Genomic DNA, 27232 nt, shown 5'->3' with positions numbered 1-27232 from the left:
TGGGTGGCCTTGGCCCATCCGCCGTGTTGGGGGCCCCTATCTATCCAGAACTATTTTCTCGCCCACCTCTGCTCGGGTTCTCATCTCAGTGAGTTGGTGCTGGCCCCTTAGGGTGCCCTCCTTGCTTGGATGAAAAGCCTTTCTAAGACTCTAGGCAGTAGGTCCTGTTTTCTGTTGGCTGATAATCATACTTGAGTCTTTTCCCTGGGAAATATTGATGACTCCATGTGTGGAGGTCCTGCTTGTTTTAATTAGGCTTCCCTTGGAATTAACTGGACATGGTGTGATTCAGATGGATAAAGCGGCACTGCCTGATCTGAGACTGAATTCTGATGCCTGCTTTTCTCTTTGCTGTATTTGTGGGTGTTAGCTTGATGGTCAGGGGGAAATGCTCTCTGCAGATCTAGAGACTGTGCCTGTTCTCCCATCCTACTGTGTGACAGCCCATTTCAGCAGTTGTTTTTTTCTTTAGAGTGTACGTCTCTGTGGAACAGGCAGTGGTGCTGGAGGGGGAGAGGTGGGGAGCAGAGCGTGTGGGGGCTGGGGATGTGTGTGGCGCAGTTACATGCGTAGCAACTGGAAGAAGAAACATATGTTGGGGAAACGCCATGGCACGCTGCAAGGGTGATGCAGGCAACACTGCACGCATCCGGGATTGCCCACCTCATCGTACTGTGCTGCCTTCTGTGTCAAGTTAACAAATAATTTAACCATCGTCCGTATAGCTTTAAGAATTACATTTTATGGTCTGCCTTCTGTGAAGAATATATTAAACACAATTGAATGTTTTCTTGCTGCCTTGACCTTCTCGTTTAGATTATTACTCACATGTTGAACGGGGTTCACGGACGCCCAGGGAAGATGCTGGGAGGTGTAGGTGCATTGTATTTGATCGCTGTAGCCTTCCCGGCTCTTCTCCTAGCGTACCTTGTCACTCAGCACTTCCAGATGCTGCCAGGAAGTGCTGGTCCACATCAGCGCCTTTCTCCCTCCCTCAGTCTGTGGCTTCCAGCTTTCTGTGAGCTAGGAAATCAGATAACCAAGCTTGCTGAAATTGTGTCTGATAAACCTCAGTATAAATCGAGGAGGGAAGTCCACGAGCTGTAGAGCAGGGACCGCGGGGATGTTTCCGTTAGTTGCTCAGATGACTTCATTCTTCACTAGCAGTCAAGGAATTTGATTTGCTGGCAAAGCGAAGTCTAAATACCAAAAGCATTCCCATATACAGTTCACACAGTGAAATGTCTTGACCTGCTTTGCTTGCTCTGATGGGTGAATAAGTACTGTTGAGGGTAAATAAGTAAGCAAGGAAATTCAGGGTGCTTTAGCTCTTGTCTCCACTGAGCCCAATCTCAGTGTAAGGGAGAGGTGACTTCCTGCAATGTGCTGAAAGATGCCCACCCCCTAAACTTCCTACCAGGTGCCAGAGGATCCTTCACTTTCTGGCCAGACCAAGTAGACTCTGTAGAAGGTTTTTTTTTTTTTTTTTCCCTGCTATTGTCTGAGCTGGTTGGTATATGGTGTCAGTGAAATAAACTTTGAAAATTCAGTGCACATAACAGAACAGAAAGTTGTTTTCTCTTGGCGGCGGGGGGAAGATGTTTCTTGGCCGTGGCTGCATTGTAAACCCAAGACAGTCGACTTGCAAATGTGTGCTCTTGGTCAGAGGGTGCACAGAGGCTCATGGGGGCTGGCTCCCTCCCCCTGTGGAAGCCGGCCTCCTGATGGGAGGTGAGAGGGCAGCCCATCTCCATGAGTGTGGGCTGAGGACACCTCCGGGAGCTTGGGCAGGCCAAGCGCACACAGACATCCCTCATGGGGCAGGCTGTGGGCAAAGCCTTGCCTTGAAGTGTCCCCAGAGGTCAGCCAGGCCAGCAATGACAGGCAACACCTGACTGGGAGCGTTGGGACTTTATAAACCGTGGGCTGGCCTTTCTCATCTTTTACTTTGGGGGGGTGGGAGGGCTTATATAAGAACAGTTCTGTTTCAGCCAACTGGGACATTACATTTAATTTCCAGAACTATAGTGGGACTGGTGAAGCATAAACATTTGAGAGGTAAGACCAGAGGGTCACGTGGTGGGGAATGAGCCAGGGGTCCTCCCGGGGAAAGCCAGGCCATCAGGGCAGCCAAACTTTCTGCTCCACGAGCTCAGAGCGGGAGCCTTTTTAATAGTTTAGCTGAAGCTCAGCTACCCTCCTGCAGACTCAGCACAGCTGGCCCAGGGGGACAGTCTGAGTTGGTAGAGGAAAGCCGGGCCGCCGAGTCTGTTGTTTGAAATAATAAAAAGCGAAACTGGCCAGTTTATTTATTTTTTCTAAACAATAGAATTTCCCAGCACCCTTGCTCGCTGAGCACCACTCCCCTTTCCTTGTAATAACTCTGCCTTGCTTTTCCCAGAGGTTATCAGGACCCCATTCACCTTTTGGGCAGAGGCCCAGCCATGAAAAGCTCTGGGACTGCAGGAGGACTTAGCAGGAAGTTTTGTGAGCTACTGAAACCAGGGGGCGAGAATAATGGAAATCACACTGTCGCCGTAATTACAGAGCTGGTTTCTCTGAGCCCTGTAATAATCTCCCATGTGTATCAAGGGCTTCGCAGAGTTCTCTGCAACATGACAAGGGACTCAAGGTGGGAAGGCTGGGTGGGAGGGGGTTCGGAGGTTTGCTAAGAGTAAGGGAGTTTGCTGTGAGTTTCAGGGGTCCAGGAGCTAGACTGTAGCTATCCATGGGCTTCCCTCAAAATTACTGCCTTTTCATTTTGTTTGAAAGGTGTGGGTCCCCATCATTTGCGACCTTGTCTCTGATGACCATAATTTCACTCCTTTAGTGCACACATCACATGAGGCAGGGGGAAAGGAGGTGAGGAAAGTACCAATTTGGACGTCTTATTTTTTCTGATGTGTGTGTGCTACAGCTGGCATTGGCATCCTTTTCCGTGGGCTGTTAAGAAATGTGGCACATAAATGCTCCAGTCATCAGGAGGTGCCTAGGAAGTTAAGAATAAGTCACAGACTATTGCAGTTTCAACTATAGGGAAAACTCTTAAGGCAAACACCATCCTGATTTGCTTTAAGATGTCCGTATAAATCTGGAAAACTTTGAACCAGCTTGGGGTAACGAGGTCAGTGTTGCCTCAGAAGGACAAGATCTCTTTGCTTGAATATTCCAGCCAGAAGTCCACCCTGCTTTCTCTGTCTCTGTTACATTTTTACCACTAAGTGATCATATTTTATGGCTGCTGTTCAGCAGTGAATTACTGCCTGCCATTAGTGGGAGAGTAATGTTCATTGTGAACCAAAACATCATAAACTTCTACTTGAGGTGTGCTTGCTCCTTTCATTTTGTGATTGCATCTTTCTTGGGTGTTTTGTTAGGCTGAACTGCTCACGCGAAGGGGCAGAACACTTGGTGGATGTTGGTTAAGCAGAACCCTGGCGGGCCCTGCTACTGGCTTGTAGTAGGATGTGTGTGTGTGGGCATGTGAGCACGCACATGGGCAAACCACGCCATACCAGCCCCTCTGGATAGGAATTGGGTGTGTGTCAGCATGGAGGGTCAATAGCAGTAGATAACACAAAGTCATTCTTCTTGGGAATTGTCATGCAGATTAATTCAGTCTTCCCAATTTTTTTTTCTCGAGCCTCTTTGAATTTTTTTTACATTTTATTTTATTTTATTGAAATATAGTGGATTTACAATGTTGTGTTAGCTTCAGGTGTACAGCAAAGTGATTCAGTTATACGTATCTATCTATCTATCTTTTCTTTTTTTCAGATTCTTTTCCCTTACAGATTATTACAAAACATTGAGTATAGTTCCCTGTGCTATGCCAATAAGTAGGTCCTTATTGGTTATCTATTTTATATATAGAAGTATGTATATGCTAATCTCAAACTCCTAATTTATTCCTCCCCCGCCTTTCCCCTTTGGTAATAATAATAAGTTGTCTATGTCTGTGGTTCTATTTCTGTTTTGTATATAAGTTCATTTGTATCCTATTTTTTTAAAGATTCCACACATAAGTGATACATATGATATTTGTCTTTCTCTGTCTGAGCCTATTTGAAATTGATTTGCTCATGTTCCATAGGCCCTGACCATGGGTCCAGAAAGGCAACCAGCCAGAGGTGGAGGGAGACCCACCTGAAGCCGTGTCGTTCTGAACATAAGTTCTCAGGAATGGGTGCTGTATGTGTCTCTGTAATGCTTGAGTCACAGAGCAATACCAGATCAGAGATGCGCGGCCCCTGCCCTGCAACTTCCTCAGTGTATCTGAGAATTCTCCTTAATATTCACCTGGAAATTTAAATCAACTTTAACTAAAAAGAGATTCATGCCACGGAAGGCTCTCCAGACGGCTGGAGGCATCACAAAATCCAATAGAGATACAGCTGGAACTCCAGCTTGCCCAGGGCCCTGCCATCAGAGCAGAGGCTGAGTGTACCTGGTGTAGGGTTTGGTCAGTTTGCTCTGACATGTTAGGAGTTTCTCAAACCAGAGCTGCTGGCCAGTTTGCATGTGTTTAGATACCCAAGCAGAAGAGAAATATGGAAGAATCAATGCTGGACAATTTCCATTATGCGAGAAGTCCATCAAAGCTTCTATTTCTTTTCTTTTTTTTTTTTTTTTTTTGGTTATTTTCATCGTGTTATGTTTTTGCATTTCCCACCCCTGGTTTTGCAAGTAGTAAGCCTGTATAGATCTTAACCTGTGAGTTAAGTGAGGGGGAGGCTGAGGATGAGGGTGTCGTAGACAGAAGAGCACAGCAGATGTTCCAGGGCGGCCCCCTCCTTCCTCTGACTTCACATCTGAGCAGGGACAGAGAGACAGCTGTTGGGTCCTCAGTCCTTCAAGCCTGGGGATCCTGGGACTGGCCTTCAGACCAGCTTCACCTTGTGCCCACCCGTCCACTTCTCACGGTCCTCCTCCCACCTCGTTTCAATCTCCTCCGCTAGGTCGTAGGCGTTTTTGTCCACGTTGTACCCAGGAGATATGGAAACCAGCTAAGCTTGGCAGTATCCTCTTGGGTATATCTTATATTCTTGAACAATATCAAGCCCTCACTCAACCATCCTTTTTGCGTAAATGTGTCCTCACTGGCACTATTTTCTTATCCTTTCCTACTTTTCACTACTTGGCCCTGAGGCTCACCCACTGTCCCTGCAGGTCCCTGGTAGGGATCTCAAGTAGTCACCAGTGCTGACCTGAGTGGGGTTGGGGTGGTGTCCTCCCAATTTCACATCTGCTGCAGTCCCTCCCAAGGCAGTTTGATGCCAAGAGCAGGGGCTTAGACTCATTCTCCTCCTAGTGTCCTCTTGAGACACACTTTGAGATCCCCAGAAAATACTACCCTGGGAACATTTGTCGTTCTATTTTCCAAATGATCATTGCTAGTGCACATGATTTAAGGAGATGGTTTTAGGTGAGCTTTGCCACTTCAAGATTAATTGATACATGTGTGCCATTTTATTTTGAATCATATGTGCATGTGTGTATATATATACATTTGTGTAGAATGATCCTGATCATAAATTAAAACGCAGACATGAAAATTGAAGAAAGAGCTGCAGAAACACCCCAAATCATAGAGTGCACTCAGTCAGCTGATGCTCAAATGCCAGAAGCGCTGGAGGAATTCATCCAGTGACACATGCAATTGAAGTAAAATATTGTGCTTTACAAGAACGTATCATTAAAATGAAAACTAGCAGCATATCAGGAGTCTGGCCATGTAACCAAGACAACAAATATGGGAAAGGATAAAAGACATGATGTACCAGGGAAGAGGGAGGAAGCAGAAGGCAAGAGGAGGAGGTGGGCCCCCAGCTGTAAATGGTCCCCTCACTGTTGGGCTCATAGCTGATAGACTCTGGATGGGAAGAGAATAGAATCCAGATGGTGATACCAGTGGCGGCTCTCAGCAAGGACAGGACCACGGATGGGGAAGGCAGTGGTGGCCAGATTGACTCAGAGCCCACCAGCTGAAGCTCTGATTGGGGGTCTGCTTATAGCTCCTACTCGTTCTCAAGTGACTTCCTGTGAATGTGGCCACTGGGCTTACTTCCTGGTGGTGTCCTGGTGCTCTTTCCAGTGGCTTTGGTTTCTCATCGAGGCGTTCACAGTGACTTCTAAAAGAGCTCCTCAAGTCTCCCACATTCACTCCATGCCTTCTATCCTGTCCCCAGGGGACACAGGTGTATTGGTTATGGATTGATGTGTAACAAATGACTCCGAAACATAGAGGCTTAAAACAACACTTATCTCACAGGGTCTGTGGGGCAGGATTCCAGGCCCGGCTTAGCTAGGTCCTCTGGCTCAGGGTAGCGCACAGACTATAGTCAAGGTGTTGGCTGGGGCAGCCACCATCTCCAGGCTCAAGGACGGACTGGGAGAGGATCCTCTTCCAAGATCAAGCACGTGGCAGTACAAGGCCTCAGGTCCTCACTGGAGACATCAGTCCCTTGCCATGTGGGCCTCTCCGTGACGGCCGCTCACACCGCGTGGCAGCTGAGAGAGAGAGAACCAACAAGAGACGGCGAGCATGATGACAGCCAGTCTTTTTGCTAATTTCAGAAGTGTCATCCTATCACTTTTGCATCATCCTATTCATTAGAAGCTAGTCACATGGTCCAGCCCACACTCAGGGGAGGGGCGTCCACAAAGCAGGAATACCGGGAGGCAGGGGTCATTGAGGTCATCTTAGAGGCTGCCTGCCACACGAGGGCTTTGTTTCTGGGCCATCAAGGACACCGGAACCAATATTTTTAAAGTTCAAGTTGAGTTTTAGTGGTATAGGAAGGGGCACAGCCCTGCTCAGGAACCAAAGTGGCCCCAGCACTGAATCCTGACTGCTGGCTCCCAGAGGTTTTGATTGACATAGTAGAGAACCCAGAGGATGAGCAGGAAGGGGCGAAGTGGCCTGCCACTCCCACAGGGCCAGAGGGTGCCACACCGTTCTCAGCAGGAGGTCTGGGAGCACGTGGGGACCATCCTGGGGGCTCTGCTGATCTTATGGAAACAGTGGTGGTTTATGAGGGTGGATGAGAGAGACTTACGTTTCAAGTTGGGAACTGATGAGAGCTCTGTGTCCATGGAGAATCCATGCCTCCTGACTGATCTCTTTGAAGGATCACCTAGCTTTTAGGAAAGGGTCATTTTCCTGTGAATTAGAGCTGGCAGGAAAGAGGATGAGAAGGGAACTACTGTGCTTCGAACACCTCGTAGGTACCAGGCACTGTTCTAGGTGCTTCCCTTGTGTTATGTACATTGATCGTCTCATGTCATCCTCAGTGTTTCCTTTTGGGGTAAAGACTGCAACCTCCATTTTACATGGGAGGAAAGGAATTAAGTAACTCGCCAGAGTGCGCACGATTTGATCTGAGGTCTGCCTTCATTGATACAGCCGTATCATGGGCTCCACCTGCAGCTGTGCTCTCGGGCTGTGGGTAAATCTCACCTCCACAACCGGGAGAGTTGCGCCTCCTACCCTGGGCCAGCGCACCCGTTGGCCAGAACCTTCCTACCTTCCTATCCTTCCTTCTGCGCTGCCCTGGCTCAGGGCCCCAGTGGATGGTTGTAACGGAATTCCCCACTGCAAGGCGCTCCCCACTTTAATTTCCTGTAAATTGTGCCAGACTCATCTATCTAAAACAGCTCCAATTCTCTCACTCTCCTAGTTAAAAATATACATATATCTTCTCCTCCAAGCATCTGTGGCTCCCATTGCCTGTCACCCGCCTGCACGTCAGAGGTGCAGCCACCCTGAGGACACAGGTCTTCCAGCTCAGCCCTTCAGCCCTGCACACTGCCTGGCCCCTCACGTTTTTGCTTTTTATTTATTTATTTTTAATTAATTAATTAATTAATTTATGGCTGCGTTGGGTCTTCGTTGCTGTGTGCAGGCTTTCTCTAGTTGCGGCGAGTAGGGGGCTACTCTTGGTCGCGGTGCGCGGGCTTCTCATAACGGTGGCTTCTCTTGTTGCAGAGCACGGGCTCTAGGCTCGCAGGCTTCAGTAGTTGTGGCTCACGGGCTCTAGAGTGCAGGCTCAGTAGCTGTGGCACCTGGGCTTAGTTGCTCCGCAGCATGTGGGATCTTCCCAGACCAGGGATCAAACCCGTGTCCCCTGCATTGGCAGGCAGATTCTTAACCACTGCACCACCAGGGAAGTCCCGCCCCTCACATTTTGAGTCTCAAGGGTCCCGGCTAAATTGAAATACCAAGGAAGAGGCTCCCACCTGAGAGACTGTGGGGTTCCCACCTACACAGCAGCTCTCGCATCACCAACCTCCCTCCATGGACACCTTCCCTCTCGAGGGGCAATTATGCTGGAGCCCATCCCGCAGCAGAGTGGGCAGTGGCCTTGGGGAAGGGCCCGAAGTTTTCCGGGAAACAAGCTGTGCTTTTCCACTTACCACTGACCTGCCACCCAGGACCCACTTGGGGTGTTTGTCTTTGGGGTTCTCACTAGAATTCTCTCTCCGAACAGCCTGTGGGACTGTGTGTAGTGGTTCTTGATTACTTTTCCTGTTGCTGCTCAGCCAACATCCCTGTCTTTACTCATTTGCTAGACAGCTGCAAACTGAGTCATGTCCCATCACTGCTTGGCAAATCCTCTGCAGCTGAGGACCTAATTATACCGTCTCCTTAGACCCCTGGTCATTTTAGCACCTACCTCCACCAGTCCCTCCAACCTTCTTTTTCCTTCTAAATGCCGGTCTCCTCCACCCGAGCCTCTTGGCTTTTCTCTGTCCTGGACCTGCTCACCCCACATTTACTCTCTCAGCTCTCAACCTTTGCTGCCTGTCGCTGTGCAGCATTGGACTCTTAACACAGGCAGGCCCACTCTCAGATGTTATCTTGACCAGTTACCCCGGCTGACTGTGGGGTAGTAAGTCACGAGGCAGCTCTGGCTCCATGATTTCTTTATAGATTTGGTGGCTTGAGGGACACTGTGATCAGATGGTTTGCTCTGTTGACCTGCTTTGCCCTGTTGGTGCCCGTATGAGTCTCATTAGGAAAAGTGGGCCAACGAGTGGGTCCATGAGCAGTGGGTGTTGGCTCAGGGGTCCTCCCCCCTCCACAGGCTCTCCCTTCCTTAGGGCCACTCTCTGGCATCACCAGTGCCTCCCCTCATCCTAGTTTTTCTGCTGGGACCTCCTTTGAGTCCCCTTCCAGAAGGTTCCTCCCCCCTCTCCCCCAAGGCTCCAGAGGCCTTGGAAGCAAGCAGGGTGGAAGGGAAGACATACAGGAAGAGGCTCCGCCATTCCACTCTCGCCAGGGAGATGGGCTGTCTTTCTGCTTAACCACTCACTTCTCCCACCAGATTGAGAGTGTGCCGGGGCTGGGGGAGCTGAACTTGAGAGTGCCCTCAATGAATGGTTGGACTTGAGAGACCAGAACGATGCTGAAGCCACCTTATGACCCGCTCTCATCACTGCATCCACGAGTTACACCAAATCCTGCTGCTTTCCAGGTCTTCCCAGCGGGAATCTCAGTTGCCAAGTGTTGTTTCAGGCAGGATTATACCTAAGATCACATGGGTATCTTACAGGCTTTGAGGTTTCTGATAACAGTGAAGGTGGTTAGATACATTTGGTTCATTCTTAAAGATCTGTGAGTGGATAAATTCTTTAACTTGGTCCTTCTACTAACTTGCCAGCATTCCCCGCAGTGTTCATTCAGCTCCTTCCCTTTCGTCCTACCTTCCCCAAAAGAGCACAGCATTTATCCATGCTTTTCTACCAGATACAGGATCCCTTTACAGATATTTTTCATGATGGGTGCACAGGCTTTTTGAGAAGTTGTATGTACTTATAACCATATTTTAAATGCTTTAGATGAGCATGCATAGAATGTCTTATTTAATCTTTATGATTAAAGCTCTTCTGGGTCTTCCCCCAGACATACCAGGCTTGGGAGAGGAAGTTAAGATTTTAAACCTCATTCACAGAACCCATCTTTCTTAGATCCCATGAGGTTTAATCAGGCAAGATCAGCTGAGGCCCTGTATGGACCTGAACTTGCACGCTGTTGGCCTCAAGTGCCGCTGTGGCAGCTGGGGTGCTAGACTCCTCCATGAGCTGGGCAGGGTCGAGGCCACCTTGCTGCAGGTAGACTGACTGCTTCATTGCCTCAACTAGGTTGTGGGCTTCTTAACCCGATGGAAAGGTCACGGGCTTAAGAGATACGAGTTCATCAAAGGAACCAATAAATCCTTTTCTAAACTGAAGAATCCTTTTCTAAAATTAATAGCCTCCGAATGTATCTATTTTACCAACTTGAGTTTTTATTCAGTCACATTTTGATTACCCAGAAATCATAGGCAATAGAAGGTTTCAAAATCTGAGAATTCTTCCTGAGAGGAATTTGTTCATTTCCTTCGCATAAAAAATACATTTATTAACACACCTGGATCTTTCCCCCAATGTGTCTAAGCCTTTCCCAGTTAGAGATAGGTGCCCAGCACAGTGCTTTCCTGAAGGTAACAAACGCTAAGTAAAAAATGTATTTGAAGATTGACTCTTGGGTCTTAGGGTCTTATAGTACCTGTGTGTGTGTGTGTGTGTGTGTGTGTGGGTGGGTGTAGGTGTATCAGCTAGCTTAGGCTAAGTTATGCTGCAGTAACAAATGACCCCCAAATTTAAGTGGCTACAACAACAGCATGAGCTCGTTTCCAGCTCATGTCCATGTCCACTCTGGTTTGGCAGCAGCTATGCTCTATGTCATTTATTTGGGACAGAAGCTGAAGACATGCCAATCTCCTTCCTGGCAGAAGGAAAAGAGAGATGGCTGTTAATGCTGCTGCTTGGAAGTGGCACATGTCATTGTCCCTCACATTTTATTGGCTAAGCCAAAGGGAATGGTGTGGAGAGTGTATCCTCGCCACAGGAAGAGGCCTGGTGCATATATGTGTGGGGAGGTGGGAGGGAAGGGCAGAGAATATTTTGTCAATAATACAGTTTACTCTAAGGATTCTTATTGTGAGCATCGCACTGAATCAAGACATATCGACTTGGCCCATCCTTAATGTGTTAGGTGTTTCTTGAGTTAATGAGCACATGGTATCTTCTAACTTAATATTGGAGAAGAGGTATGAAAAATACAGGATATGGCTGATGTAATGTCATCAAGCCCAGACATAGTGTTGGAGATTTTTTTTAAAATGAAATCCTCTATCAGCTTGTTTTCCTGTGATTTGCTTTTTCTTCTGAAACTGAAATTAGAATTGTTCAGTTCGTTCCATTAGTCAGGCTCTGGATGTTTGTATTTCCCTGCATCCAGTTTTCCTACAGAGTGAGGGTACTTTTCTACTTAAATACAAAGATTAGATTGTGTTCAGCAGATGTCTCTTGGGATAATTAAATTATCCAAATTTATTAAATCATTTCTCTTAAGTACAATTAAATGGAGCCTTCCAAATGAATTTTCCCCATTTCTTCCAAATTAATTTAACCCCCCAAAATTCTCCTACTTCCCCTCTGAATTCTGCTTTTCTGACTATGAATTCCAAAAAATTCGCTCTGGACCTAGGCAGGACCTCTGGCCCTTGAAATTCATCCTCCAGGCAAGAAACCCAATCTGGGAATTCTGGTTCCAAACCTGACTACTGACTCAGGACCAGCTCACAGACCTCCTTGTCAGGGTTCCCCGCCATCTGCCCCTCTCTGGAAAAGGCAGAAGTGCAGAGCTGGAATCCTGAATGGAGGAAGCCGTCCTGCAGATTGGTTTGAAAAACATTGATTTTTAGCCCTCAAACTCATTCTGTAGATTGCCAATTTTTTGGCTGACATGTCTTAAACTTACATCATATTGATGATGTCTGAGGAGTCATTGAGCATCCATAACTGGGTAAAATGATCTGTATTTTCCTGGCTGAGCTAGTGGCAGCGATTGGAAGGGCCTTGGCAATCACAGAAAGCTTGTAAGGAGTTGCCCTGCTGCAGATATGCTAGGAGGAGCCCTCTGATCCTTTCCAAGCTCTTCACCTTCTATTTTCAGGTGGGTAAGAGATATACCCACATATGCATGACTGTGAGCCCTCTCCCACACATACATACACATTCATGTCATAAACATGCATATGTACCTAATCCCATGCATACCTGTGTGCACCCATGCATGCTGATGTGTGCACACACACTTAGGAACCAGACCCTTCTCTTTTTAAAAATTTTTTTTTATTGAATTATAGTTGATTTACAGTGTTGTGCTAATTTCTGCTGTACAGCAAAGTGACTCAGTTATATACATATATACGTTCTTTTTCTTATATTTTTTTCCATTATGGTCTGTCCCAGGAGATTGGCTGCAGTTCCTTGTGCTACACAGGAGGACCTTATTGTTTATCGATTCTAAATGTAATACTTTGCATCGACTAACCCCAAACTCCCAGTCCATCCCTCTGCCTAACCCCCCGGCCCACCCGCCTGGCAACCGCAAATCTCTATGTCTGTGAGTCTGTTTTTGTTTTGTAAGTACTTTCCTTTGTGCCATAGTTTAGATTCCAGACCCTTCTCTTTGCGATCAAGCCGGGGCTGGTCCTCCCTGTGATCTGCCCTCGTGGACTGAGCCCCACCCACCTCCCTCTCGTTCTCTCTGGGAAATTAGCAGCGCGACATCTAATCAGTTTACCTCTGACTCGCCCACTTTGGCTTCGAGATGATGACAGAGTGGAGCTATTTAGCTGTCAAATGCTGTGACTATCGCCCAGATGGACAGCGCCTCAAATATCAGAGTGGTTTCATTCTCCCCCGTGTGTGTGGTTGGGGGATGGGTGGGTAATGAGTCTCCCAGTTGCTTTTTGAAGTGCTTCATGCATCTGCCTTTAATTTTAATGCCTCTTGCCTGCTGACCTCGCTTCCCGGCAGCCAGCCTAAGTGTGAGTCCCATAATTAGCTTAGTGATAACTTAATCTCTCTGCTTTAAATCTGATTGTTTTTGAGGGACTTGGGTCTGGGGACAGGGGAAAGGGGAACTTTGCTCCTTGTTTGACCTTTGTTTTTGTCTGGACTCTTTCTCTGACCGGGGCAGGATCAGAGGAAAATAGCTGGGCTGGGTGAGGGGACACAGGGAGAGAGAGGCTCATGGCATCACGGGTAGATTCTAGAAAGGAAGCTAAAACAAAACTCTCTCTTCATTCCCTTTCTTATAAGGGGTCCCCTTTCTTTGTCCTCATTTCTCCCCAGAATATGAAGGCATGTGAGTGAGGGTACACACATGCTTTAAGATGCTTTGGTGAGGAGTAGCTTGAAAATGAAAACATGATAAACTCCCTCCGTGCTCATGGCAGCCATTCTCTTAAGCCAGAGGAAGGCAAGAAGCGGCAAAAGGCGCCATTGGATGCTACCCTACTGCTTCCCATGTTCTCTCCTAGGCATCCCCACAGGCTTTGTGCCCAAGCATCTGCCCAGGTCTGTATCAGGGGTTGTCCATGCCTCTTAACTGCTAAAACCAGACCAGCATGTCACATGAAGAGTTGGAACCGACAGCTGGGAAATCTCGACTTTGTTGCTGGCTGCACTCCTGGTTTTGGACAAATTGTTTGCCTACACATATTTCACCTTTTGAGCAACTAGCATATTAATGTATGCACCCTCCATCTCTCGTATGAATGAGCTGAGGATAATAGTACTTCACATCTGGAGAGCATTCCTTGATTCAGTAGGACGAAAAAACGAGTAAAAAAAGAAGATGGTGAGGATCAAATGATTTTCTGTGCTTAGTAAACTTCTAAGGAGAGTCTTCAAACTCCATGGATGTCACTCATGTGAACCCAGGCAGAGTAGAAGAGCAGAGGGTAGAAGGTCTCCAGGGGAAACCTCAGAGGCTCCAAATAGATGCACTAACCAGTCCTTGTGGGATTTAATTGTGTGTGTGTGTGTGTGTGTGTGTGGTGTGTGTGTGCACGTATACGCTCAAGATCTCTTTGGAAGAATTTCAGGAAGCCACCCTGGGCTCCTGCCTGGGCTGCTACTACACTGAAGTGCTGTAACGGGGTGCCTAATGTGGGTGAGGGAAGGGGGCACAGGGCATGCTCAGTTCTGAAAAGCTTGGGATTCCTCCTACCACCTCCTGCAGCCTGGAAACAAGGTCTTTGATTTATGAGCTAACTTTTAATTAAAAGAACAGCAGGAAAAAAAATCTCATTTTTCCTCTACAGGATAAATGGTTCACAGTCTGAACTAATTTTGTTTCTTCTCCGAACGCCCCAGTGCTGTAGGGGCGTGTGCCTATGTGTGTGTGTGCATACGTGTGTGTGATGGGATATTGGCGCGGTGCTCTGGGTCAGACCCTCTCTAAGGATTCTTTGCTCCTGCGGTGGACCCAGCCTCTACCCTCTGGGTCTTGCTGTGTAGCCCCAATGCCAGCTTCTTGCCCTGTATCACAGTTTCTCTTTGCAGCTTTTTCTGACATCTTTACTTGAAGAGATGCTGTCAGTTCCATTTTAAATTGCTTGTAGAACTTTCCTTCCTTCAGCCACAATGATGTCTGTGCTGTCTTTGGCAGAAGGAATTTTATTTTGGTGGTCACCCCAAATTCTCAGTACGTTTTGATTTATTTCTCTGACAGACCCTCCTTACATCCCATTGGCACTTCCCAATATGGAATTTATCAGACTCACAGCCCTTCTTCTCTGGGAGTTGATGGTCTCTAATATGACTAAATCCGACATGGAACTCACCCCTGGTGGGTTTGGATATAAACCTGGCCTTTCTTATCTGACAACTTTTATTTTCTATCACTATCCATCACCTTTAGCAGTGTGAGAGGGACCACTGTCTTCTGTGTGTCCTACCTTCTAGAAGTACCAACGTTTATTTGATATTTAGAACTGTATTTCTTTCTGTTTGCGAGGTATCCAGACCATTCTCTTAGAATTTTCATACCTCCCTTCATCAGGAAGGTTCGTGGAGCCCTTCTGTGGCTGCAGAAGCAGGAGCCAGGGGTCCTCATCCCAGACAAAGGGCCTGCCCACCACTGCCCTCCTGGGACTTTTGGGGCAGCGCTGGAGAGGAGCCACTGTGGCTTCTTTGCTCTCGAGGGAGAATCTGCCCATGAAACACACTGAAAAACCTCAGGAGCACTGACCAGCGGAAGTCCCCAGCTATGATAAGCCAGGAAACCAACTGCGGGACCACAAAGAGGGAGAAATTTGGGTTTGCACTCAGTGACAAATTCTCACGCTTCTGCTGCTGACTCACTTCGAGGGACAAGGGACAGTCATCCCTGCACCCCCTGCCCCACCTGGCCCTTTGCAGGGCTTTGGTCTTATTTGCAGCAAACAACAGAGGGGATGAGCTCCAGCCCTCCCCCACCTGCTGCCGCTGCTGCATTTATAAATCCCCTGTCACAGCATGTCCTGGTATGAGCACGAGTGGAGGTTTGCAGGGATGTGAGCCACCAGCTTACAGTCAGGATGTCTGTTACTTCTCGCTGCTCATCACAAAGCGTGCTGGTATTTGTGGCCTCACCTTAAAGCGCCAGCTCACGGCATCTGGGCTGTCCGGGCTGGAGTAGAGGAGGGTGGCAGTACTCCAGGCCTCACCCAGCCTGCCCTCTGCTCCCACGCCCTGGCATCATCTGCACCTGCTCCTCTTGGGTGAGCCGAGCGAGGGACCCTTGTGCCCTCCACCTACGTTATGGGACCGGCAGTGACGTCCACTTTCCAACTTGTCAAAGTGATGTTTCCCAGAGAGCTTGGAGGCCCTGAGGCTGTTCTGCAAGATGAGATCATTGGTGCTAAATCTGTCTTTGCTGACAGCCCAGAACCCGGTTCTAGGGCCCCTGGCAGGCTTGGGAGGTAGTCGGCTGCGGGCGAGTCCCACGTGTGCCCCGGCTCCTGCCACCACCTCTGTCTCGTGAGAGGTGCTTCCTTCTCCTCTGACAGTTCTCACCTCTGCTTTCCGGATTCCCTGTTCTAAAGATTTGCTTTTGTGCGCCTGAGCTGAAAGAGCCTGCATAAAAAGCAGCCTAGAGAGTGTGCCCAGACTCCGGAGAGATGGCATGCCGCTTCCTCGTTTGTCCTCGCGTGTGGACAGTTGTCTTGCATCGCAGGCCCTGATGGTTGATGTTTTTCAAGTCCACCTCTGGGGACGTGAGCTGAATTGGGTACCAGAGCGTCCTCACACTCCCGCACGTCTGTGATCTGTCGTTCTGACAAATGAGCTTGGAACTCGAAGGGTCCCAGGGACTATTGTTTAGAAACAAGGCTTGGGAGTCCCGTTAAGGAAGCAGGTCCATCTGACATTGGAGGAGAGGACAGACTACTGCTCTGCTGGCGAGGGGTCTGGGCCAGAGCTCCACAGAAGTAACAGGAGACACACGAGCTTCCCTGCTGGGAGGACTCAGTCAGCAGCACCTTCAGAGGAATCAAGCCCTGGGGGAATGTAGGGAGGGAGCAGCAGGTACGTCACCGGGTATTAGAAGCAGCACACACTTATTGTCTTACAATTCTGTAGGTCAGAAGCCCCACACTCACTGGGCTAAAATCATAGTGCCAGCAGGGCTTTCCTCCTTTCTGGAAGTTCTAGGGGAGAATCAGTTCCCTCACCTTTTCCAGCTTCCAGGGGCTGCCCACATTCCTTGGCTCACGGCCCCCTTCCTCCATGTTCAAAGCCAGCAATGTGGCATCTCTCTGACCTTTCCTCTAGTGCATCTCCTGCTGACCACAGCTGGCAAAGGGTCTCTACTCTTAAGGATCCGTGTGATTGGATTGGGCCCGTGTGGATACTCCCGGATAATCTCCCCAGGTCCTTAACTTCATGAGACCTGCCAAATCCCCTTTTCCATGAGAAGTAACATAGTCTCTAATTCTGGAGATTAAGATGTGGACATCTTTGGAGGGGCTATGGTTCTGTCTACCACAGTAGAGATAGCTCTAACACATCTGCAAGATTGTTGGGGAAGAAGTGTGAGGTTGAAAAGTTAGGGAAGCATACTGGGACCAGATAGGACCAATGGGAGGCCCACATCCGAAGAGAAGATAGGGAAAGTGTTTAAAAAGATTGAAAATCCCATCAGACTTTGCCATGGCTCCCAGGCAGAGTACTTCAGCTCCTCCCATCCCAGCCAGATGGGCTGAGGACAGTCCTCCATGTTTCTGAGCCCGGGAAGCTCCACTGGTCAAGACAGCTTTGGGCTTTCCCTCTTGGGCATTGGAACGAGAGGGGCCCTCTGTGAACTTATCAGTTTCAGTGACTTATTTGGGGTCTCATTATGTGTATGTTTGCTTTCCCTTGGTTTCAGAAGAGCTTTTGGAAAAAAAAAAAAAAGGAAGCTTTTGGAAAGCTCATCTGTGTCTTAACTTTACAAGGTAAAGAAGGCTTTGTTTCCCGCAGCATGTGCAGCAGCTACCGAAGCCCAGTGGGAAGATCTGGAACGAAACCTGTCAGCACGTAGGGCCAGTTGTAACAGCTGCGAACAGTGTCCCTGCCCCCAAAAGGGAGTCACCATCGACCTTGATTATTTACCGGTTGGGAAACCGTGATTGGCCGGGCTGATGTTTGTGTGTCTGCTTTTGTTTCCTTCCTGTAATTTCCCAGCACCACGGCCAGCTTCTACTAAGGTTTATTGTTGAACAAGATATGATTTTAGGCATTATGAGATGATCAAACAAGAGAGGAAAAGGGCCTTTATGTCCTTGGTGATTTTAGGTGGGCAGAACAAGTTAGAGTGGGCTAATGGATTCGTTAGAACAGATTGAAGTTCGTCTTCAATCTCGTGTGTACAAAATAGAACTAACTTCCAGCCACTGGGTGAATCGTCGGTGAAAGCTGGTTCTGCTTCGAAGGTGGAAACCACTGCTTCATCAGTCAGGGTTGGGGAGGGAAGAGAGAGGCTGGAAGACAAGAAAAAAGTGAGCAGCTACTGTGTGCTGTGTCCTTTGCTACCCATACCTTACAGTGAACGTCTAGGGCTCTCACAGTCAACCCTGCATGGTGAGGATTTTTGCTGCAATTTTACCCATGAAGAAACTCGTATTCAGAAAGGTAGGGTGCTTGTTGGCACATAGACTCGCAAACCCATGTCCTTATAATACATTGTTATCTCCACCTTTATGGATATAAATGACTTTTTTTGTTCCTTTTGCCTGTGTGCGTTTTAGACCTCAATTTGGCTTCCCCGTCAAATATCCAGCTCTGTGTAGGGGTGAGGCAGGGGCATGTGGGGAGTTTGAGGCTCCAGAAAGAAACACTTGGTACTAACATTTTTGGGTAGCTCTCCATGCTGGAAGCTTCTAGGCATTCCAGGGCGTGTGTTCTGAGCCTCAGAGAGAGTGGGCCTTTTCTCTCACTGCCTGTAGAAGTCCCTGGACTCTCACCACAGGCTTCTATATTGCAGGATTGATCTCAACTGGGCTTGTGAAAATGAACAGCTGATGTGTTATATAATTCCTTTTCTCTTCATATGTGTGTGTAACAGTACGTACATAAATATAGTGTGTGTATGTGTGTGTGTGTGTGTGTGTGTGTGTTCGGGGTGTGTTCCTGGAAAAGCTGAAGAGGACCTGTTTGCCATTTTTGATGACTTATTCTAAGGCTTGGCTCTGCCTTACTTCTCATCATTCTGCTTCTCCTGGTCCTGCAGGAAGAGGGAGAGAAGTAATAGGACAGCAGGCATAGAAAGGGACCCTAGAACGTTGCGTGGGCCTGTGACTGCCACTCCTGCTTTCTCACCACGAGGCCAAGACTTGCCTGTCTGATCTCTGCTCTTTGGGTTCCTGAGATGAGGATTTTTTTCCCTTCACAGTTCACTGGGATTGAGTGTGCCAACTAATAACACCGTTAGGAAAAATGATTTGTGTAGAGTATGTGGGGTGTATGTATAAACATTCATTTACAAAATGATTAATGGGGACGGTTTCTAAATAGAGTCTTGTTAATGTGAATTATAAGTTTTCAACAATACCCTGTGTATGTGTGTGTGTATCAGTCATTTAAAGCCTTACAGTTTGATGCTCTGCGGTGACCTAAATGGGAAGGAAATCCAAAAGAGAGGGGATATATGTATACGTATAGCTGATTCACTTTGCTGTACAGTAGAAACTAACACAACATTGTAAAGCAACTATACTCCAATAAAATTTAAAATAAATAAATAAAGCCTTAAAGTTTGAAAGTAAAAATTTTCCTAACTCCGTCGTAATTACTTCGAACTTATCTAAGCCCGGTTGATACCAGACTACAGAGTTTTGTGCCAGTTCTTACAGAGAATTTAGAAGGAGGGGCTCTTCCAACTCAGTCACGCCAGGATTGATTGGGGAGCACACCCAGGTATACCCAGGGAAGCAGCCAAAGAGCCAGTTGGAGGCTGGGTGTATATGAGCATGTGAGAGCCATGTGTAATTACCTCTGATGGCGTTAGAGGGGACAGGTGTTTCATTAAGTTTGAGAGATTTGGAACATTTTAACTCTACCATGGTGAGATGCTGGCATTCCAAAGTGAGCTAGCAAGGATCCCACTGCCAAGAAGCTGTATTTCTCAGCAGCGCTGTCATCCAGGGATGGCATATTTTACCACTTGGACACCACTGTCCTAGATGATGAGCTTATTTAAAATATCAGAAAGACTCGGAAACAATATACCCCCACACCACTTATGAGTGCTCTTGTGGACCATCACGGGAATAGACTGAAAGTCTGGTCCCTGGTTCACCGCTTTGACATTTTGTGATCTTGGGCAGTAACCTTGGCCTCCGTGTGTGTTAATTTCCCCACTGTCTTTTGAAAGCCAGAAAACGAGCTAGTGAAGCAGACCTTTGAGGAAGCCCTCGATGAGAGCAGCCTGGGAGTGGACCAGTTTTCCGAGCCCAGGATTGGTGGGCCAAGTTGGCCGAAGCAGGGTGGAAATGAGGCCAAGGTCTTTCGCATGCCCCCCTACAGGGGGACAGCAAACAGCTCTGGCTGGTGGCCTCAGGCAGAACCCTGAGCTCTTGCCTGATGGGTCACCTTGACCACAAGAGTGTGTGAATGATGCAGCTCTGGAAAAATAATGCAAACCCCGAGCCCGCCCCATTGTAGGCGGTGAGCCTCACACCTCTTTTGGCCCAAGACCAGCCACTCTGCAAAGCTAGGGGAATGGCTCCAGGGAGGGGGGCTGGGAGCGCCTTCTCTTGTTTGGTTACTTATGAATCAGGAGACAAGTGAGCAGGCAGGAGAATCAGGGCCTGTGGGACCCCAACCCCTTCCCCACCAGGAACTTCCCCACCAGGAACTTCTCGGGCTGTCTTGCAGCTTTCCCATGTGTGAAACAAGTGGTAGGTGGTATTACCTGATGGGGTTCTTTAGGGAGTTGCTGATGGCTACGATGGCCAGCTCAGGGGGCCAGGGGTGACAATGCAAGTTTCTCTAAGAGGCTACAACACATTCCAGACAGGTGACATCCCCGCCCTCCCCGGAAGTCTCCTGCTCAGAAGACTGAGAATTTGTGAGCAGATGACCGCATCCAGGACCATACTCATTTCGGCTTCTTGAGAATTGGCTTGGCAGTTTGACTTTATGAAAAGAGTACAGAAAATGTTTACAAAACTACTGAAGGAGGGAAATGGAGGGGTCAGGGAAAGGAAAAGATGGAAAAGATGGAAATGGGGTGAATGCCCCACAGGAGGGGCTTGCACCTAGAGAAGATTGCTGTTTGGGTGCTGTTCACATCCTGCTGCCGCGCTGGGAGCCTGAGTTACGCACCCCATGCTCCTCAGTTAGTGGGGCTGAACCCAGCACAGGGGGGATTTATTGTCTGGCCAACATTTAGTGCACGCTTGCTAAGCGTGGGCGTTGCTCTGGTAATGTGCACCTATTCATTAATTCAATCCTCAGGACTGCCCTACAGAGCAGACACGCTTGTCATTGCCAAGGACATGAGGAAACTGAGGCCCAGAGAGGTTCAGCGGCTAACCCAAGACTACGTGATTAAAGCCGTGGAGGCAGGATCCCAATGCAGGCTCCTCAGAGCCCATGCTTGTGCCCATCACGCTCTGTTGGTCTCAGGCTGAGCACACCGTGGTCATGCATGATGCCTGCAGCCTCCCAGGAATATCAGATGGTACCCTCTGCTTCGTATGTGTCCCTCAGACCGAAACAGGCCCTCCCTCTTGCATCCTCCTTGCCCTGAGATCTTCGGTAGCCAAGCAGTGATGGATGACTTCTCCCTGCCTATCTGGTTGATGGCTTCAATATTTCCACGTCCCAGGGAGAGAGGCGGGGCCGAGTGGCTCCCACTGGCTGACCTCCTGATGTTTCCCAAGTTGAGACCCAGCCCCCGGCCGTGGGGGCACCCGGGACGGTGGCCTGTCATTGCTCATGTGCTTTCTACTCCCTTTGAAAGGGATGCTCTCTGGCTCTAAGCTGGCATCTCTGCTTCCCGAGCCTCCTCCTCTTTTTCCAAAAATGTGCATTTCTAAGGAAGCAGATGGGCTTACGGGTGCTCTTCCAGCCCCTCTCTCCTCCGGCTCCACAGGGAGTTTTCTCCTCCTGCTCTTTCTGCTTTCTTTCCTTCCCCCAAACCTTCTGCCCATGTCCCTTTCAAGTCTGTGAGAGCACTTTGCTCACTTGGGCTCATTGGCCTGAGCTGACACCCCTGGTGGCCATGGTCCTGGTACCACAGCACAGGAGAGAGGAAGAAGGGCTTTTTCTGTGAAGGAGACAATTCCTTGTCCTCAGGCTCAGTAGCCACAGGTCCAGGGAAATTCTGGATGGTGTTACTGTTGGACTACATTTTCTCACTTAGAAAACATTGTCATTATTTGGGTGGGGGAAGAGGCCCTTAGGCGACTTTGCTCCAGTCCAAGGACCAAGATCCTCTTTCCTAGACTTCTTACGAGCCTTTAGAGCAAAGATTTTGAAGCATTTTCGAGAACTTTTTCTTTGAATAAAACCTCATAAAGAAGTCAAACATAAAATATAAAAGTCAGGTCAGGTTGAAGCTGGCAGGGGAGGTGAGGGGAAGAGGGACGTGATTTCAGAGCTTGCCTCTTTGTCTTCCCACTGGCCCCCAAGACTCCTAGGACACCTCATGGATTGCAGGCAGCCCTATGGAGTACAACAGGGAGCCCCCATCCTACACAGTTGCCTTGTGGGTGGTCTAGACTGAATGATGAAATTGTCCTGGTGTCTGGGCTGTGTCCTGTGTCCCCTGGGTGGACCTCCGGAGAATGGGGGAGGCATGTGTGCGAGGGGATGAAAAGAGGGAGGGGAACTTCCATTGATTCACTGTCACACCCTCACAGTAGATGGTACCTGGGCTCCCTGGGGCTGCATCAGGCTCTGAGTGATGGTTCTTACAAGGAAGCCAGCCCTCGAGAAATGTCTTGAATGTGATTGGGCATCCTCTCTCTCAGCTGCATACCTCATGGTTATGAGGACAATGGCTGTTGGCCAGGCCACCTTTGTCTTGAGGATGAGATGCTTCCATCTGAGAAACATCCTTGAAGACAGGTGCTGGCCCGCATGCCAGGTCAGGAATGGTGTCTACTGAGCTTGTGCGACAGAGTATCTGAGCTACTAGCGTCCTTTTAACCCTGTTGAGAACGGTGGGGCTAACTCGGGGCAATTTTCATTTTGGTAATCAGTAAGAGTTGTGTTGGCAAGTGTCACCTGCATCACTACCGCCGCCAGATACTTAGGGACCTCCTCTAAAATTTGTGTCCCGTGTTATAATTTGCAAAACCCTTTCATATGTTACCACACTTACGTGGTGCACACACACCTGTTAGCGGCAGGGTGGGGACTCAACCATCACATCTCCGATTCCGAGTCCAGTGCCATTTTCACTCTTCCACAGGTGCCTTCAGTGGGCACACCTGGCGGCTCAGGTCAGAAGAGGAGCAAGGTGCAGAAAGGCGAGATGAATTAAGGAATTCTAGCAGGTTCTCTGCAATCCCCTCCAACATCTCCCCTCATATTCCTGCCTGCCTCCCCCTCCTTCCTAGGTGAGACGGAGCTAGGCTCTTCCCAAGCACATCCCCATTGTTATTTTCCGCATCTCACGCCACGTGTATTGCTATTTTTATCCTGTACTAGAAACTATCGAGTGGGGGAGAAATGTTAATTGGTATTATTACAGCAAACTGTGTCCTAGTAACATCGCAATTCAGAGGTAAGCTCTCCCCTCCCCTCCCGTGCCTTTTCGGCAAAGATAGGGGATTTTACTCATTTGGCTGACAGCCAGCATAGTTCCTGTAGCTGCTGCTGAGCCTGTGTGGGGACGGATTCAGGACTCTGGCATCTATTGGCCAGGCTGCCGGGCCTCCGCGGCGTGGTTAGTTTATGCGGGAAGGACTCGAGGGTGGGTGGAGTTGTGATGAATTTGGTTCTGTTTTGTCCCCCGAAACTAGACTGGAGGGATAGTCTGTCTGCTCAGGAAGCTCTCATGGGGTGCGGCTTGCAGGGTCTGGGGGCAAGAATCTGGGACATTTGTATTCGTGGTCCAGCTGAATGTAAGAGGTAGCCACCCTCACAGTTGTGTCCTCCTAAGCCAGAGCGAAGAAGGAACCGATTAGAAAAGAATGGCAATGAAGTCAGACGAGTTTTGCTTAACTTCCAGAAGAAAAGAAAGGGGATTCAAAAAACAGGCTGTCCACTGGCTGCCAGGGTTCAAACCCTGACAGCTTTCCTTCCCAGCCATATGACCTCAAGCGAGTCTCTCCTCCTTTCTGGCCTCAGTTTCCTCATCTGTAAAAGGGGGGGGGGGTCTAGTGAAGTGTGCCCCGCTGGGCTGCTGTGAGGATTAAAGCACACAGCACAAAACACATAGTAAGGACTCTGAAAAGTAAAGCTTTCATGGTGAATTTTTTCTCAGGTGCCCTGAGACTCCTGAGGGCTAAGAGTGCAGGAAGCAGCGGGAGATGGAAAACCCAGATTCCAGCCTGGTGGTGTCCGCTGATTGCTCAAACCCACCCACGTGGATAATATCTTCCAACTCCTCTTGGTCCCCCCTTCTCTACGGTGGCAAGAATAATCAGTTTGATTTCATGGCACCCTAAAACTTATTTTTTATAGTCCTCATTGCTTTTTAAAAATTATTATAGCAGTCTATATTGTTTGTGGAAAATGTAGAAAAAGAATAAACAAGAAAATGAAAAATCACCTGAAATCTTACCACCTTCAGCAAATGACTGCTGACACAAGAGTGGATTCCTGTGTGTTTTTTTCTGTAAACACGTACCTTAAATATACGCATAGTTGAGATAACATAACATATATAATATATACACATTTTTATATCGTGCTTTTTCCCCACTTTTCATTGTGAAGATATCCCCAGGTGATTAAATATCCTTCAAACGTGATTTTTAATGACAGCCTAATATCTTGTAATGCAGTCCTTGCTCTTCTGTTCTGTATCTTTAGGCTTTCTGGCTTCCTTTTTAATGCATTTATTTCCTGTTTCCTTTTTATCTGTTAATTTTTGCTCTGTGGATTGGATTTTCTCCGCCTTCCTTCCCTCTGGTGATTTGGAAAATATTCACCCTATTTGAACTTAATAGTGATTACCCTTAGGCTTTTGAAAGCATATTTAAAGCCCATAAGCATCAAAGTTAAGAATTAAACAGTATGGTTTTATGTCCTTCCCCTCCCCCAACTTTCCAGTTTTCACTAATATGACCTAGGTTTTGAGACTGATACTAATATTTTTACATTATGATCATTTCAGTATTCATTCATCCCTTTCAAACATTGTTTTTGGCATTTCCACTATTGTATCATTGAAATTGCACTAAGTATTTAGATAACTTGAACAGCTATTCATTGCTCAAGGGTCTGTCACCCTGCAAATTCCCCACCTATGGGTTCTTAATTTTGATAGGTCTTTTGGTAGATCAGCATTCGCCTTTAAGACATTCTTTTTTTTTTTTCATGAAGGGAATACTGGTAATGTGATTTTTAAGCCCTTGAATGTCTGAGAGTGTCATTCTGTTGACCTTACGTGTAAATGGCAACTTGGTTGAGTATTTTTCTTTCCTCCAAGTTGTTGAAATTACTTCATTGTCTCTGAGCAATGAACACAGGAGAGAAGCCCAAGGCCAATTGGATTTTGATTCCTTTGTAGGTTTTTTCCTTTTACTTGTCTAAAGGTTTATAGAATGTTCTCTAGATACCAAAGAAGTGTTTCAGGATGTGTATACATGTTGATCTAATTTCTTTTGCTTTATATTTCAATATACTCTTTCAATCTGCAGCCTCAAATTTTCAACTCAGGAAAGTTGATAATGATAATTGTATGCATATGTATGTTAGGTCTCCTGGTTTTGTTGTCCAGGTCTCATTTTTTTTCCCCCTTACTATATCATCCAAGTTCTGGGAAAGCTTTTCAAGTGTATCTCTACTTCTTTAACTTGATTGTTTGCAGTATGCTTTCTGCTGCTTTCAGTGAGGTTTTAACTTGGGCCCTTCATCTAAACTTGCCTGACCTGAGCTCTTCCCTTCTAGACCAGAAGTGAAGGACAAAGTACAGCTGAAGTCTAGATCTGTCCCCTGCATATTGTCTACTGCTTTTGGGAGCCAGGTTGAGTAGTTGCGAAAGCTGAATGGTTGCCAAAGAGACCATGTGGCCCTCAAAGCCATCACTATTTACTCTCTGATCTTTTAAAGGAAAAGTTTGCTGACCACTGCTCTAGATACTACTTACTTTGATTTTTTTCAGACCAAAGTCCTCTTGAATCTTCCTGAAAATCAAATAAGAAAATTTCCCAAGCATTCTCTTTCTCTCTTTTCTCTCATAGCAAATCTCTCTCATAGGAAGATATTTCTTATCAGTCATCTTTTTTTATTTTTATTTTTTTTGATATCCTTTCTGTGTATTTTTTCTGTTTGTCCAGGCTTACAAAGGGAGGTTGTGTGGGCAGGTATGGTGGGTCTACAAGAGAGCGATGTAGACTTCGTTCTGAAATGTTTAAGTTTACAATACCTCTCTCTCTCTCTTTCTCAGTCTCTCTCTCTCTATGTTTGTTTTTCACTGAAAAACCAAATTCACCCTCATAGTGAGTGATATGTGAGATTAGCAGAGGGTAGGATTCATTCTTCCCATTTTATGCAGTAAAGGAAGGAAAGAGAGAAACCCAGGCACAGGGAAGCTTTGACAATATATACACAATTTTGAGTTTAAACACTGCCTTCTTGCCTTGAAGCCCCCAGTCTACTTCTAAGGTGGCAGCCCACCTCCAGGTGTCCTGACTTAATTTGGCTCCACCTTGGTGAAACCTTACCCAGGGCCCTTTGACACCTGAAGCTCTCGAAGGCTACAAAGCTGTCATGTCAAGGGTGGACTTGATGGAGACCCAGGAAGGAGGGGTGGCCATGCAGCTATTTTTGAAAATATTTGGCGAATTCATGATTTGAATTCTTTTTATGTTGTACACGAATTGTACATAGTCATAAGTATTCTTGCCATTGGCTGCCATCTTGGAATTCCCACACCTGGACTTTCAGAAGCAGAAGGTGAGAATGTTTACCTACACAAAGCTGGGTATATTTGCTAACTAACATAAAATATTGTGTGAGAGTGGTACCCCTCCACCGTGCGTATCCTCACAGGCTGGCAGAGTGACTGTATTGCATGCGTGTGTGACCCTCAGAGGGGGAAGGGGGCAGAGAAGGGGCAGGGTGTGGGTGCACTTCTTTGTACAAACGTGAATTTGAAAATCAGGCATATTTGCAGTTTAGTCAACTCTAATTATCTGTACTTCTGGAAGGGAGATGTGATGCGGATAACTGCAACCAGCAAATAATTGAAAAATTATTCCCACTTTGTTCTGGGTTAGTTTATATTAACTGTGGAGGAGCCTCCCACTTCACAACAGGCTCCCCACCACCCCACTCCCGCGGGTTTACCCTCTGGTCTGTGCTAGCTTGGGCTGGTGGTAAAACAAGCCCAGATTTTCCAACGTGCTGACCATTGGCCTGAATGTCTGAGGGGAGTGGAACGATGAATTGAAAATTGCCAAGGGGAATAAGCCCACACCAAACCTCAGGACTGGACCCCCATCCATCTTCTTCCCGTGGCATCACTAACACCCTCTTGGGCCTCACCTGAAAGAATCTTACAAAATCAAATTTACTATAGCCCACTTACTGCTCTTTACTCTGTGCCTGGCTTTCCTCTCTGTACTGCCAAGGAAATATGATCAGTCCACTTCACATTTGCTGCCCTTCAGTTTGTTCCCAGTGTCTCTTGAATGATAGATTATAACCAAGGAGGTTGAATTTCAAATAGGAAAAGAAGGTGGGGAATCTT

General features: G+C 47.5%; 1 protein-coding gene across 3 annotated transcripts in view; it reads left to right on the top strand.

Annotated features, from left to right (window-relative positions):
* PLXNA4 (plexin A4) overlaps positions 1-27232 on the top strand; it is a 447622-nt gene that overhangs the window by 83117 nt on the left and 337273 nt on the right. The window lies entirely within an intron of this gene.

This window comes from Eubalaena glacialis, chromosome 8, assembly GCF_028564815.1.
Source record: "Eubalaena glacialis isolate mEubGla1 chromosome 8, mEubGla1.1.hap2.+ XY, whole genome shotgun sequence".
NCBI lineage: Eukaryota > Metazoa > Chordata > Mammalia > Artiodactyla > Balaenidae > Eubalaena > Eubalaena glacialis.
The sequence above is the reverse complement of the archived record's forward strand: the minus strand, read 5'-3'. Positions and strand labels throughout refer to the sequence as shown.